The sequence below is a fragment of the Mustelus asterias genome, chromosome 22 (assembly GCF_964213995.1).
Source record: "Mustelus asterias chromosome 22, sMusAst1.hap1.1, whole genome shotgun sequence".
Classification (NCBI taxonomy): Eukaryota; Metazoa; Chordata; class Chondrichthyes; order Carcharhiniformes; family Triakidae; genus Mustelus; species Mustelus asterias.
In genome coordinates, this window is record NC_135822.1 from 3,989,595 (window position 1) to 4,006,188 (window position 16,594).

At 46.3% G+C, this 16,594-nt stretch overlaps 1 non-coding gene across 1 annotated transcript; it reads right to left on the reverse strand.

The window, feature by feature from the left end:
• Positions 1-13,640: 13,640 nt before the first annotated feature.
• On the reverse strand, positions 13,641-13,804 carry LOC144510313 (U1 spliceosomal RNA). Its single transcript, XR_013500617.1, has one exon. It is a non-coding gene; the product is annotated as a U1 spliceosomal RNA (small nuclear RNA).
• Between the last annotated feature and the right edge of the window lie 2,790 nt (positions 13,805-16,594).

A 16,594-nucleotide genomic window follows, 5' to 3' on the forward strand; every position in this document is an offset into this window, starting at 1 on the left:
GGTTCTCCGGTTTCCTCCCACACTCCAAAGATTGACCATGCTAAATTTCTCTATAGCGTCCAAAGATATGTAGGTTAGGTGGATTGGCCATTGGAAGTGTGCGGGGTTACAGAAATGGGATGGGATGGGGGTGGGGGTGGGAGTACTGGTAAGATGCTCTTTTGGTGAGTCGATACAGACTTGATGGAACAAATGGCCTCAATTTGAACTGTGGGGATTCAATGGTTCTAAGTGAGAATGGAAATTGAAGGGGCACTAGCCAAAATCTTCCAGTCTTCTCTAGACTCAAGGGAGGTGCCAAAGGACTGGAGATTTGCAATTGTACACCATTGTTCAAAAAAGGTTGTAATGATAGTCCTAGCAATTACAGATTGGTCAGTTTAACATCAGTTGTGGGCAAGCTTCTAGAAACAATTATGTGAGACAGAATAGCCACATGGAAAAATGTGGGTTAATTAGGAAGAGCCAGCATGGATTTCTAAAGGGTAAATCTTATTTAACTATCTTCCTGGAGTTTTTTTGAGGAGCTAACAGAATGGGTCAGTGAGGGTAATGCTGTTGATATGGTGTACACAGACATTCAAAAGGTATTTGATACAGTGCCACACAACAGACTTATGAGAAAAGCTATAATTCATGGGATAAAAGGAACAGTAACAACATACGTACAAAATTGGCTCAATAATAGGAAGAAGTCTCACAACACCAGGTTAAAGTCCAACAGGTTTATTTGGTAGCAAATACCATAAGCTTTCGGAGCACTGCGCAGTGCTCCGAAAGCTTATGGTATTTGCTACCAAATAAACCTATTGGACTTTAACCTGATGTTGTGAAGCTTCTTACTGTGTTCACCCCAGTCCAACGCCGGCATCTCCACATCAATAATAGGAAGCAGAGTGTAGCTGTTAATGGATATTTTTTCAGGCTGGAGGAAGGTTTGTAGTGCTGTTCCCCAGCGGTCAGTATTGAGGTCCTTGCTTTTCCTGATATGTATTAATGATCTAGGTCTTGGTGTGCAGAGGACAATTTCAAAGCTTGCCAATGACAAAACTTGGAAGTATTGTAAACAATGAAAAGGACAGCGAGGAACTTCAAAATGATATAAGCCAGTTGGTGGAGTGGGCATAAAGCAGAAAAGTCTGGGGTGATGTATTTTGGAAGAATATGGACAATATTTCGATGATAGCAGTTGCCCCACAATTTGTTCTTATGTCAATCTCAATGGCAATTTAAAGGTGGGTGATAAATGGTCTTGCAGACACCCTTAAATGGATAAGGAGAACAAAAAAAAGTGGAAAAGATCAACACCAAGCAAATGAAGGAGATTTTGAAACAAATGCCCAAAAGCTTTGGTGAAAGAGGTAGACTTCAAGCCAAGAATGCCTCTAACCAGAAATGGCAAACCTATTTCTGACTCAGAGGGGAAATATTACTGAAGCTGTCACTTATTTGTGAGTTCTCATGAGATGGATATTTTCTTGTTGTTTTTACAGTCAGACAGGGAGCCCAGACCCCACCTAGGCGTCAGCAGCTGAAGGACGCGCATGTGCAGTTAGTACTTGGAGAGCAGCGTGGCGGCCGGGAGTGACCCCTGACCCCAGGGCGCCGCCGTCTTGTCTCTGTCTCCCTCCGCAGCAAATGGCGGCGGCGCGGGTTGGGCCTCCTTCACTCACCGGGGAAGCTGTTGTTTGTTCCGGGGATGGAGGGGGCGGAGTGGGAACTCACTCGGCATGGGTTTGAGTGTGGTCAGCGCACAGGCCGTAGGGCCGGCCCGGGGCTCAGGCCGACAGCAGCGGAATTAGCGCAAAATTCAACCCAAACCATCACGTCAGATGTGGGTGAGCGCGGATTGTGATGCGGGCGGCTGGGTAACAGGACCCGGGGGGCCCGGAACCGAGAGCCAGGCCCCGGGGGGCCCGGAGCCGAGAGCCAGGCCCCGGGGGGCCCGGAGCCGAGAGCCAGGCCCCCGGGGGCCCGGAGCCGAGAGCCAGGCCCCCGGGGGCCCGGAACCGAGAGTCAGGCCCCCGGGGGCCCGGAACCGAGAGCCTGGCCCCGGGGGGCCCGGAGCCGAGAGCCAGGCCCCCGGGGGCCCGGAGCCGAGAGTCAGGTCCGGCTCCCTGAAGGGAAGCCGCCCAACCCGACCCTGGGAATGGACTCTCCATAGAATCAGAGAGATTCACAGCACAAAGACCCTTCGGCCCATCGGCTCTGTGCCCGCCAAAGACAAACCAGCTCAATATTCTCATCCCATTCTCCAACACTTGGCCCATAGCCATGAATGTCTCGGCATCGCAAATGCAAATCTAAATAATTATTAAATCTCATGAGGGTTTCTGGCTCCTGCAACCCCTCGGCAGTGAGTTCCACATCCCTCTGGGTGATGAGGTTTTTTTTCCTCAAATTCCCTCTAAACCTCCTACCCCTTAAATCACTATGTGGAGATGCCGGCGTTGGCCTGGGGTGAACACAGTAAGAAGTCTCACAACACCAGGTTAAAGTCCAACAGGTTTATTTGGTAGCAAATACCATAAGCTTTCGGAGCGCTGCCCCTTCGTCAGATGGAGTGAAAATCTGTTCTCCAACAGTGCACAGAGACACAACATCAAGTCACAGAATACTAATTAGAATGCAAATCTCTACAGCCAGCCAGGTCTTAAAGGTACAGATAATGTGGGTGGAGGGAACATTAAACACAGGTTAAAGAGATGTGTATTGTCTCCAGACAGAACAGCTATTAAGATTCTGCAAGATCTGTCTATGTCTGTCTATGCCCCTCATCATCTTATACATCTCAATTATGTGTTCCTCATTCCCCTCCGCTCCATAGAAAACAACCGCAGTCTATCCAATCTCTCTTCATTTCTAAAACTTTATACAGTCCAGACAACATCCTGGTAAATCTGCACTCTTTCCAATGCGATCACATCTCTCCTATAATGTGGGTTCTAGAACTGCACACAAAACTCTCACCATGGCCTAACCAACATTCTATATATTTCCAGTTTAATTTCCCCGCTCTTAAACTTTGGACAGGCTGAGTGAGTGGGCGAGGATCTGGCAGATGGAGTATAACGTTGACAAATGCGAGGTTATTCACTTTGGAGGAAATAATAGCAAATTCGATTATTTAAATGGAAAAAAATTGCAACATGCTACTGTGCAAAGGGACCTGGGGGTCCTTGTGCATGAGATGCAAAAACCCAGTCTACAGGTGCAACAGGTGATCAAGCAGGCAAATGGGATGTTGGCCTATATCGCAAAGGGGATAGAATATAAAAGCAGGGATGTCTTGCTGCATCTGTACAGGGTATTGGTGAGGCCGCAGCTGGAATACTGTGTGCAGTATTGGTCCCCTTATTTGCGGAAGGATATATTGGCCTTGGAGGGAGTGCAGAGAAGATTCACCAGGTTGATACAGAGATGAGGGTTTTTGATTATGAGGAGAGACTGAGCAGATTGGGTTTGTACTCGTTGGAATTTAGAAGGCTGAGGGCGGATCTTATGGAGACCTATAAGATAATGAAGTCGCTGGATAGGGTAGAGGTGGAGAGATTCTTTCCACTTAGAAAGGAAGCTAGAACTAGAGGGCACAGCCTCAAAATGAAGGGGGGTCAGTTTAGGACAGAGTTGAGGAGGAACTTCTTCTCTCAGAGGGTGGTGAATCTCTGGAATTCTCTGCCCACTGAAGTGGTGGAGGTTACCTCGTTGAATATGTTTAAATCACGGATAGATGGATTCCTGATCGGTAAGGGAATTAGGGGTTATAGGGATCAGGCGGATAAGTGGAACTGATCCACTTCAGATCAGCCATGATCTTATTGAATGGCGGGGCAGGCTCGAGGGGCTAGATGGCCTACTCCTGCTCCTATTTCTTATGTTCTTATGCCTCAGCTAATAAAGACAAGTATACTATATGCCTTCCTCACTACTTTATCCACCTATCCTGCTAACTTAAGGGAGTGATGTACATCCACACCACGGTCCCTCTGATCCTTAATGTTTCCCAGAGTCCTTCTGTTCATCATGTATTCCATTGCCTTGTTTATCCTGCCAAGTGTATCACCTCACACTTATCTGGATTGAATTCAATTTGCCACTAATCAGCCCATCTGACCATCTTTATGTTGATTAACTCTTTTTAACAGTTTCTTATATTATCCAGATGCCTTTTGTAAGCCCCGGCATAGTAACACCATTCTCTGGGAGAAAATCTGGAGGTGCAGCCTGGACTGAGTACCCCAGAGTGCCTCCCCCACCGCCTCAGCCGAAAATCCGGAAGGGAAGGTCCGGACAGATTTGGTCCGGGGTGGCCACCCCTCTTCCCCCCTCCGGCTGAACATCCGTAAGGTGTAACCCCAGGACATAAGTACCTCTGGAGGGTTGCCCCCCCCTGCCCCGGCAGGGGAAAAACCCAGGAGGCAGTGCCCTGGAGGGCAACGGATATGCTTCAGTGTTTATTTTTGTTGTGTAGAGTTAGTTTGCTGTGTTGTACTAATGTTTGTAGATTTGTAAATTGAGGTGTATTTAGAGGGCAATGCCCTGGGAAACTATAACCGACAATGAATCCCCCCTAAATAGAAGGTAGTAATTGTAGGTTATTGATAAATAGATGGCGTTAGCCATTGGTCATGTAATTTTCATATTCGTATTTTGAATATTTGTTTTTGTAATAATGTATTTGTAACAAAAGAAATCCAGGTGCCTTTTGTGAAATGTCTCTTCCCTTTCGCCCAGTTTGCAACAACTGGAGAATGTTAACATAATCCTTGTAAGTGTGGAATAAAAAACAGATTTTCTCTGCCCCAATGGGGAAAGGTGTGTTATATAGGGAGAGGGGGGGATTAATGGGGAAGATAGGGTGAATTGGGGGAGGGGTTTTAATGGGGAGGGGTGTAAACCTGGAAGACATTTAAAGGGGAAAAGGGGCCATATTACAGGAAGGATGTGGAGGCTTTGGAGAGGGTGCAGAAGAGGTTTGCCAGGATGCTGCCTGGATTGGAGGGTATGAGCTATAAGGAGAGGCTGGACAAACTAGGGTTGTTTTCTCTGGAGCAGCGGAGACTGAGGGGAGATCTGATAGAAGTCTATGAAATTAAGAGAGGCATAGATAGGGGTGACAGGTAGAATTTTTTTCCCAGAGTTGAAAAGCCTAATATTAGGGGGCGTGCACTTAAGGTGAGAGGGGGAAAGTTCAAAGGAGATTTAAGGGGCAAATTTATTACACGGTGAGTGGTAGGTGTCTGGAATGTGCTGCCAGGGCGAGTGGTGCAGGCAGATACAATAGGGGCATTTAGGGGGCTTTTAGATAAGCATGTGAATACGCAAGGGACAGAGGGGTATGGACCAAGGGCAGGCAGAAGGGATTATTTTAATTTGGCGTCATGTTTGGCTCAACATTGTGGGCCAAAGGGCCTGTGCCGTACTGTTCTATGTTCCAAGGGGGTTAATGAGGAAGAAGGCGAGTGGGTTTAATTTAGAAATGGAATAATGGGAAAAGGGAGTAGTGAGGAGAAGCCACCATATTGGGATGCTAAATAGCACATTCTTGTCAATGAGGATGTTTCTCAGTGCTGCCAGGAACCTGGATCAGCTGAAGTTTAAAGATTCTTTCTTACGATGTGGATGTTGCTGAGGAGGCCAGAAGGCAATCCTTTGTTACCCTTGAACTGAGTAACCATTTCATTGAATCACATTGCTGTGGGTGTAGAATCCTATATAGGTCAGACTGGGTAACGATCGCAGTTTTCCTTCCCTAAAGGACATTAGTGACCCAGATGGGTTTCTACAACAATCAATGATAGTTGCAAGTCACCATTACTGAGACTAGTTTTAGACTCAAAAGAGTTTTATAGCAGAGGCTCTTTGGCCTAACGTGTCTGCTTCAGCCATCAAGCACCTATTCTAATCCCATTTTCCAGCTCTTGGTCCATAGCCTTGTATGCTATAGTATTTCAAAGGTTCACCTAATTGCTTCAATTTACATGAATAATGGTTGGAATGCGAATACTTACAACTAATCAAGGTCACGGGCATTCGGCCTCTGATATTCAGGTAAGCATTCTCCAAGGCGGCCTTCGCGACACACGACGGCGCAGAGTCGCTGAGCAGAAACCGATAGCCAAGTTCCGCACACACGAGGAGGGCCTCAACCGGGATATTGGGTTCATGTCACACTGTTTGTAACCCCCACAGTTGCCTGGACCTGCAGAGTTTCACTGGCTGTCTTGTCTGGAGACAAAACACATCTTTTTAGCCTGTCTTGATGCTCTCTCCACTCGCATTGTTTTGTTTCTTAAAGACTTGATTAGTTGTAAGTATCCGCATTCCAACCATTATTCATGTAAATTGAGTCTGTGTCTTTATATGCCCTGTTTGTGAACAGAATTCCCACTCACCTGAAGAAGGGGCTTGGAGCTCCGAAAGCTTGTGTGGCTTTTGCTACCAAATAAACCTGTTGGACTTTAACCTGGTGTTGTTAAACTTCTTACTGTGTTTACCCCAGTCCAACGCCGGCATCTCCACATCATATATTCTATGCCTTGGCTAATAATGGCAAGTATCCCGATTGCCTTAACCGCCTTATCTACCTGTCCTGCTACCTTCAGAGATCTTTGGGCTTGCACTCCAATCCCTCTTGCCTTGTTAGTCCTCCCAAAATGCAAACCCTCCAGATAGTTTCAATTGCAGATCGGTTTATTTATTGAATTTCAATTCCACCAGCTGCCACGTCCTGTGTCTGTCATGTGGGGGAGCCATTGGAAGAGGAGGCTCCATCCTCCAAATTCTGTAACCACCAGTACGGATAATGGTTTGCCTGCTGTTCTGAGGGATCTTTTGCTCCTCTGAAATATAAATGTTCACCTCCGAGACCTCATGGTTCACGACCTGCCTCAGCAGTGACCACCTCTCTTGATGAAGCTGCCCAGGCTTCAGAGCTGCCAACCCTCAGATTGGCCCAATTCAGAAGTCACGAAGATACCTGGGTTTTTATATATTTTTTCATGATAATGGGAGTTTTAGTTACTGTCTGTTATCAATGTTTGTGGGAGCTGTCAGTAAACAAAGAGTTAATTGCTGGACTGAAAACAGAAACTGCTGGAAAAACTCAGCAGATCTGACGGAGAGCCCAGACCTCTTTGGAACTGCTGGCTTGTGTTCTAGTGGGAGATTACTTCTCGCATTGATTCAGTTAGGCCTAAATAAAGGATGTCACACCGTGTTTAGGGAACATGTAGGAAGCTAGACATTTATGGAGACTAAGGATCAAAATAAACATTCAGAATGACTAAATGGAAATGAGAACAGTTTACATTGATTGAGTCTGTCTGTGGAATGTACACTTTGAAATGTGCAGACTCCAAATGATCTGCTAGACTTTGTAAACTGTAGTTCAGGATGCGGCTGACGGTTGTGTATTGATGGTCCAACATGTAACTGAATGGTGAATCAATGATATTGATTGTATTAGGAATGGTGCGAGTCAGTTGCTTTTACCAAAGAACAATACAGCACAGGAACAGGCCCTACGGCCCTCCAAGCCCGTGCCGCTCCCTGGTCCAAACTAGACCATTCTTTTGTATCCCTCCATTCCCACTCCGTTCATGTGGCTAGATAAGTCTTAAACGTTCCCAGTGTGTCCGCATCCACCACCTTGCCTGGCAGCGCATTCCAGGCCCCCACCACCCTCTGTGTAAAACATGTCCTTCTGATATCTGTGTTAAACCTCCCCCCCCCTTCACCTTGAACCTATGACCCCTCGTGAACGTCACCACCGACCTGGGGAAAAGCTTCCCACCGTTCATCCTATCTATGCCTTTCATAATTTTATACACCTCTATTAAGTCTCCCCTCATCCTCCGTCTTTCCAGGGAGAACAACCCCAGTTTACCCAATCTCTCCTCATAACCAAGCCCCTCCATACCAGGCAACATCCTGGTAAACCTCCTCTGTACTCTCTCCAAAGCTTCCACGTCCTTCTGGTAATGTGGTGACCAGAACTGGTGTTCCGCAGGGCTCTGTATTGGGACCTCTGCTGTTTGTGATTTATATAAATGATCTGGAAGAAGGTGTAACTGGGGTGATCAGTAAGTTTGCGGACGACACAAAATTGGCAGTTCTATACATCTGCAACATCAGACCCCAACTTTTATACTCTATGCCCCGTCCTATAAAGGCAAGCATGCCATATGCCTTCTTCACCACCTTCTCCACCTGTGACGTCACCTTCAAGGATCTGTGGACTTGCACACCCAGGTCCCTCTGCGTATCTACACCCTTTATGGTTCTGCCATTTATCGTATAGCTCCTCCCTACATTATTTCTACCAAAATGCATCACTTCGCATTTATCAGGATTGAACTCCATCTGCCATTTCTTTGCCCAAATTTCCAGCCTATCTATATCCTTCTGTAGCCTCTGACAATGCTCCTCACTATCTGCAAGTCCTGCCAATTTTGTGTCGTCCGCAAACTTACTGATCACCCCAGTTACACCTTCTTCCAGATCGTTTATATAAATCACAAACAGCAGAGGTCCCAATACAGAGCCCTGCGGAACACCACTAGTCACAGGCCTCCAGCCGGAAAAAGACCCTTCCACTACCACCCTCTGTCTTCTGTGACCAAGCCAGTTCTCCACCCATCTAGCCACCTCCCCCTTTATCCCATGAGATCCAACCTTTTGCACCAGCCTACCATGAGGGACTTTGTCAAACGCTTTACTAAAGTCCATATAGACGACATCCACGGCCCTTCCCTTGTCAACCATTCTAGTCACTTCTTCAAAAAACTCCACCAGGTTAGTGAGGCATGACCTCTGCCTCACTAGGGAGGTCATGCCTCACTAACCTGGTGGAGTTAGTGGGTAGGATATGGGTAGGATTTGATTTGATTTGATTGATTATTGTCACATGTATTAGCATACAGTGAAAAGTATTGTTTCTTGCATGCTATACAGACAAAGCATACCGTTCATAGAGAAGGAAAGGAGAAAGTGCAGAATGTAGTGTTACAGTGTGTAGGGTGTAGAGAAAGATCAACTTAGTGCGAGATCGGACCATTCAGAAGTCTGATGGTAGCAGGGAAGAAACTGTTCTTGAGTCAGTTGGTACGTGACCTCAAACTTTTGTATCTTTTTCCTGACGGAAGAAGGTGGAAGAGAAAATGTCTGGGGTGCGTGGGGTCCTTAATTTTGCTGGTTGCTTTTCCAAGGCAGCGGGAAGTGTAGACAGAGTCAATGGATGGGAGGTTGGCTTGCAATGCTGGATGCCGGAGCTGGGGGGGCAGCGAAACAATCCAGCATTCACTTCTACAGATTCACAGAAAAAAAAGAACCAGAAGAAAGAAGTCAGACCAGAGTCTGTGTGTGATCTGCTGGGACAGTAAAGATCATGAGTGACTGGGAAACTAACTATCACCTGGTTGTTTATTATTGCTTTGTTTTGACCTGATGGAGAGATCATCTCGACTTGAAACTCTCGCCACAAACGCTGCCTGACCTGCTGAGTATTCCAGCATTTTCTATTTTTATTCCATTAAGGCAAATACTAACTGCCCATGCAATACTGGTAACTTGGTAAAAGATGGCCTTTGATCTGGAAAACAAAACATGCTGATCTCCCAGAGCAAGGTGCTGTCTGCCATTAAATGTGGCCGACCTGTCTTATTTCCCCTTCCAGAATTCTGTGCTGACCATTTGTGTTTGCACAAAGACACGGGGGAAAGGCTACAATTTGGTGAGTCCTGCCATCGTGCACCGAGAGGACGGATCCCGTGTCAGATCCTCAGTCTGAATGTTTACAAGCAACAATGGGAACAAAAGCTGCAGCTCAGATCGTTTTAAATAAAAATACATTCCAACACCAAACACTTGAATGTTTTTGGAAGTTTAAAACCTTAAATGTACCTCCTTGAACCAATAAACACAGTCTGTTCGGAACAGTGTCCATTTGTTCAGGGTTTTATTTTGCATTTATGAATAAACTTTCTTTCGGAAAGAAACAGCAATGTTTCTCATACGTGAACTTTTATCCACAATATTTATATTTGACAGACTGCTAGATTTTAGTAATGATATCAATTTAGTTTTTCCTTTTATAAATTCTAAACTCCACTGCACCTGTTCTGAGGCAGTTTGGAAAAGAATTTGATTTGATTTATTATTGTCACATGTATTATATACAGTGAAAAGTATTGTTTCTTGCACGTTATACAAACAAAGCATACCGTTCATAGAGAAGGAAAGGAGAGAGTGCGGAATGTAGTGTTACAGTCATAGCTAGGGTGTAGAGAAAGATCAACTTAGTGCAAATTAAGTCCATTCAAGAATCTGATGGCAGCAGGGAAGAAGCTGTTCTTGAGTCAGTTGATACGTTTCCTCAGACTTTTGTATCTTTTGCCAGACGGAAGAAGGTGGAAGAGAGAATGTCTGGGCTCCAACTCTGCCTTTCAGCCCCCCGCGGTGCCGCATCCCCTGAATCGGAACAATGCAGGGGCATTGGGGAAGGCAAGGGAATGGCACTGAATCATGATGCTGGTTTGGAGAGCCGGTGCAGACACGATGGGCCGAACGGCCTTCTGCGCCGCAACAATTCTGTGACTCTGACTTTCGGATCATGGCCTTTTCATTTGTTTCCTCCCCGTGCCATCTCTCAGCCTCTCGTGAATCCGCTGCCAATCCCATCAGATTTCTCATGGCCTTTAGTGATTGAGAAAGAGAGGTTCTGTCCCCAGTAATCCAGTGTGCAGCCGCCAGAGGAACTCCTGCCCTGGGCCACCTTCCTGCTGCCACCTCATAGAATAATAGAATTCTACAGTGCAAAAGAAGGCCATTCGGCCCATCGAGTCTGCACCGACCACAATCCCACCCAGGCTCTATCACCACAACCCCATGCATTTACCCTAGCTAGTCCCCCTGACATGAAGGGGCAATTTAGTGTGGCCAATCCACCTAACCCGCACATCTTTGAACTGTGGGAAGAAACCGGAGCACCCAGAGGAAACCCACGCAGACACAGGGAGAATGTGCAAACTCCACACAGACAGTGGCCCGAGCTGGGAATCGAACCCGGGTCCCTGGTGCTGTGAGGCAGCAGTGCTAACCACTGTGCCATCTCCACTGCAGGATCACTGCCAGTGGATGGATCGATCACCTCATCCAATCTGAGACCCTGTAACCCACAGAGCAACTTGGCTCCAACCCAACATTCTGTTGGTGAAAAGAATTAAACTCAATTAAACAAACTAAGGGATAAAGCAACAAGGGCAGCCCTTTAAAGGGGGAGCACCTGAAATAACAAAAGTGTGAAGGAAACTTAAAACATCAAACCCAAAGGTGATAAATTAGGTCAACGATACACTCCAGTCCCTGTGGTGCACAATGATGATTGGAAAGCCTCAATGGTGCCCGCGGACACCGCATGCTCCCTCTCCAGGAACACTCAGCGGCAAATATAGCCGTGGTAGATGGGCGAGCAATCGGGTTAGATGACCTCCTCAGTCGCTCACCGCCTGGACCTGTTTATAGTAAGTTTGGACAGGCCCAGGAGCAGATTCACAATGAGGTCCTCCTCCTTCCCCACACCCTCCGCACTGGGTGCCCCTACATCAGAAGCGGGGCTGAAGTGCAAACAAAACATTAATAAAAGATTTTTCAGTCACTGAAAAGGAAGTGCAGCCTAAAACATTTCACAGAGCCGTGGTCTATGGACTCCATAAGACCTCAGAAAGGGCAGATTTCTTGTGAGCCATGAACCAGTGCAATGTACAGTTATATGAGACCGCTGCGTGTATCACTCTCCATCCCAGGCCTCTGATGTTGAGTGGGAGCGAGGATCCCTCTGTTGAGGGACCTCCACTGGGGAAGGCAACACGGGACTCCTACCCAACTGCAGCTTTGGGCTCCAGCCACGGGGGAGATGTGAGGGCTTGAATGGGATGGGAACAAGTGACAGGGAGTGGGTTTAGGCAGAGGGGTTGCTGAGAGGGTATGGCAGAGGGTGTGTTTGTGTGGGTGATGGGGGAGGGTCGGATGACAATGTGTGTGGTGGTGAGAGGGGCTTCACTGAATCCTCACCATGGAATATGGAGAGTTTGACTGAGACCTATATGTGTTTGGAAAATAATGAATGTTTTCCCAAGTACTCTCACGTTTCTATAATGCGTTATTTGATGTTCTGTAACACATGACCTTGAATAATAACATTGAATGTTCCTGTGCTGATTTATTGCTTTTTGTTGTTGGCGCCTGGGGCTCATGGCAATTTTCAAGAATTTCAATGATATACTTTAATGCGATGTGGGCATTGTTGGCAAGGTCAGCCTTTGTTACCCATTCCTAATGACCTTTGAAAAGGTGGTGGATACAGCTCTCCCTCGGAGTGCTCCCCTGTTCTGTTAAAGGGCGCCACTGGCTCTTTTGCAACCATGATGTGGAGATGCCGGCGTTGGACTCGGGTAAGCACCAGACTGGGGTAATAATGGCTGCCAAATAAACCTGTTGGACTTTAACCTGGTGTTGTGAGACTTCTTCCTGCCCTTTTGCAACCACCAGAAAGGGCTGACCCCAGTCCTCAGTTTGATGCATGGTCCGAAAAATGTGAAGAAAACTTTTACTTTGCAACCTTTATTATTGGCTATGTTAGAGAGTGGTGATACAGCAAAGAGTGAGAGAGATTATTAAGCAAAGGAAGATTGGAATAAGCGATGGGATTTGGGTGAAATATTTTCAGCAAATAGAGTGAATCTGAACTTTAGGTAAAGTTTATTTTTCAGTCACAAGGCTTACACTAACACGGCAATGAAGTTACTGTGAAATTCCCCTGGTCACCACACTCCGGCGCCTGTTCGAGTCAATGCACTTGGATTAGCCAGAACCTCCCTCCAGGCTTCACGTGCAAAAGTTTAAAAGTGCTTTGCCAAAGACATGAGATTCTGAATGATATTTTCAAAGGATGGAAAGGCAAACATTGACCTCCGATACAATGTAAATCTTGTCGAGATTTCCTCCCAGAAACCGTGTGAGTGCTGATTCAGACAGCAGCAAGGGGCAGCCAGGGACAGTGTTTGAAAATGAAAACGCTGAAGGAAGGCAACCGAGGGAGGGTGAAGCATCTGGGTGGCACGGTGACCCAGTGGTTAGTATTGGGAGGGTGAAGCATCATACTTGAATGGTATGAGGGCGGTGCATGTCCTTTCAAGGTGCAGGAAATGATGTTGTGTTAATATGTGTAGCGAATGGCTATGTTAGGGTGCAGAGTATTGTGAATGGAAGGAGGGAATGATTTTTGCTGAAGGGTATAGAGTTGTTAAAGTGTATTGAATTGTGTGAGGTGGCAGCGTGTGAGTTTTCAGCTTGGGGTGATTGTCACAGCACAGGAAGTGGGCCAGGCCTGGCCCTAATGTACAGCAACACCGAGAGTGCCTCGCAGCTGATGAGCCGGCAATGGAGAGGGAGCATCACTCCCACGCACCGTGTTTTTGATTGATTCTACCTACTCGCTCCTTGCAGTTTCCAACACCGTGTATCACCAGCACCCTACAGGCCGCCTGACCTTTGCATAAAGCAGCACTCGTAGAGCATCCCAAACTAGAAAGTGCTCCCTCGTGAGGAAACAAGCTGCAATTCTATCTTTCACTTTCAATCAGGGGAGAGCGCGAACGCAGTCCCCCACTACCACAAATTTTGCAGTCGAGTATCCCGCATTTGGGGACATCGCAGGCGTCAGCACACCCGAAGTGCAATGGGCTAGCCTCGTCCTGGGCGAACTACCTGCTTGATCATAGTTTCACCCCTGCCAGGTAAGTATGCCTGAAAAACCTCACACGCAGCCACCTCACACAATTCAATACACTTTAACAATCCAATACCCTTCTGTAAAAAATCATTCCCTCCTTCCATTCACGATACTTTGCACCCTAACATACCCATTCTCTACACATATTAACACAGCATCATTTCGTGCATCTCTGGAGAAAGTATTTCTGTTAGAGAGGCTGATCTCTTTATTTGCATATCACCCTTAAAAGGACATGCACCGCCTTCATATCACTCAAGCATGGTTCTTCACCCCCCCTCAGTTGCCTTCCTTCAGCCAAAGACTCTTTTCATTTTCAGTCTTTGCTGCTGTCTGAATAGCAGTCACACTGTTTCTGGGAGGAAATCTCGACAAGGTTTACATTGTATCGGAGGTCAATGTTTGCCCTTCCATTCTTTGAAAATACCATTCAGAATCTCATGTCTTTGAAAAAGCACTTTTAAACTTTTGCACCTGAAGCCCGGAGGGCGGTTCTGGCTAATGCAAGTTCAGATTCACTTCATTTGCTGAAAATATTTCACACATTTCCCAACGTTTATTCCAGTCTATTCAATAAACCTGCCTTTTCCTTTGCTTAATAATCTCTCTCACTCTTTGCTGTATCTCCACTCTCTAACATAGCCAATGATAAAGGTTGCGAAGTAAAAGTTTTCTTCACATTTTTCAGACCATGCATCAAACTGTGGACTGGGGTCAGCCTCTCTGGTGGTTGCAAAAGATGATAGCCAAGTTCCGCACACGTGAGGACAGCCTCATGTGACCTCACATAGCTTGGGGTGATTGTCACAGCACAGGAAATGGGCCAGGCCTGGCCCTAATGTACAGCAACACCGAGAGTGCCTCGCAGCTGATGAGCGGGCAAGGGAGAGGGAGCATCATAAAGTATATGACTATGTGTCACACTATGTGTGACATGAACCCAATGAAGTCGGAAAATATACCTCTATAGGCTGGTATGAGTCAAAATACAGTCATGCTTTATTCTCATAAGCTTATGGGAGAACTTGACCCCTTGAAAGCGGAAGCCAAAGTTCTCTCTGAACACAAGAAGCGTGGATATAGAAACATAGAAACATAGAAACCCTACAGTGCAGAAGGAGGCCATTCGGCCCATCGAGTCTGCACCGACCACAATCCCACCCAGGCCCTACCCCCAGATATTTACCCACTAATCCCTTTAACCTACGCATCTCAGGACACTAAGGGGCAATTTTAGCATGGCCAATCAACCTAACCCGCACATCTTTGGACTGTGGGAGGAAACCGGAGCACCCGGAGGAAACCCACGCAGACACGAGGAGAATGTGCAAACTCCACACAGACAGTGACCCGAGCCGGGAATCGAACCCGGGACCCTGGAGCTGTGAAGCAGCAGTGCTAACCACTGTGCTACCATGCCGCCCCTGATATTTATACATCAGAGTTCCCAATACAAGCCATAAAGCAAAATCCAGTTAACAGTCCTTGATCATAAATTATAGTTCCTTTAACAGCTTCTGATAGTCTCTGGATCATGGTTAGAGACCATCTGGTATCCTTGGGTCATAAAGCACAATTTTTCTGGTCGTTGCAGTCAAGGAATCACCTCTGGTCCCCTGCTCTTCCCGCAGCGTTTCCTTTGAAGTGACTGAGTGCATCTGTCCCAGTGGGAGTCCTCCTTCAAACGGCCATTCTCGCACTCTACCATTTGGTCGCTGCTTCCTCTGTTTAAATCATAGACAAGCCCACGGGAAAGAAAGACTTACCCCCTAACATCTATATTTAACTGTCTGTTTTATCAGAATGATATAAACAAGCGAGGGAACCATGAACAAATGGCTTATACTAAAAGTAAAAGATGAAAGACATGAACAAATGGCTTATGCTACTACCAGGAGCAATATAAACAAAGGGGTGACGAGCCACAAGTAAACGATATGTTTATGATACATTCCAGATACAAAGTTCAACCTTTTAGGCACAAAATACATTGAGTACAAAAAAACATTAACCCTTTCCCTTCTTCACCAAGATCACATGAGGCTGTCCTCACGTGTGCGGAACTTGGCTATCATCTTTTGCAACCACCAGAGAGACTGACCCCAGTCCACAGTTTGATGCATGGTCTGAAAAATGTGAAGAAAACTTTTACTTCGCAACCTTTATCATTGGCTATGTTAGAGAGTGGAGATACAGCAAAGAGTGAGAGAGATTATTAAGCAAAGGAAAAGGCAGGTTTATTGAATAGACTGGAATAAACGTTGGGAAATGTGTGAAATATTTTCAGCAAATGAAGTGAATCTGAACTTGCATTAGCCAGAACCGCCCTCCGGGCTTCAGGTGCAAAAGTTTAAAAGTGCTTTTTCAAAGACATGAGATTCTGAATGGTATTTTCAAAGAATGGAAGGGCAAACATTGACCTCCGATACAATGTAAACCTTGTCGAGATTTCCTCCCAGAAACAGTGTGACTGCTATTCAGACAGCAGCAAAGACTGAAAATGAAAAGAGTCTTTGGCTGAAGGAAGGCAACTGAGGGGGGGTGAAGAACCATGCTTGAGTGATATGAAGGCGGTGCATGTCCTTTTAAGGGTGATATGCAAATAAAGAGATCAGCCTCTCTAACAGAAATACTTTCTCCAGAGATGCACGAAATGATGCTGTGTTAATATGTGTAGAGAATGGGTATGTTAGGGTGCAAAGTATCGTGAATGGAAGGAGGGAATGATTTTTTACAGAAGGGTATTGGATTGTTAAAGTGTATTGAATTGTGTGAGGTGGCTGCGTGTGAGGTTTTTCAGGC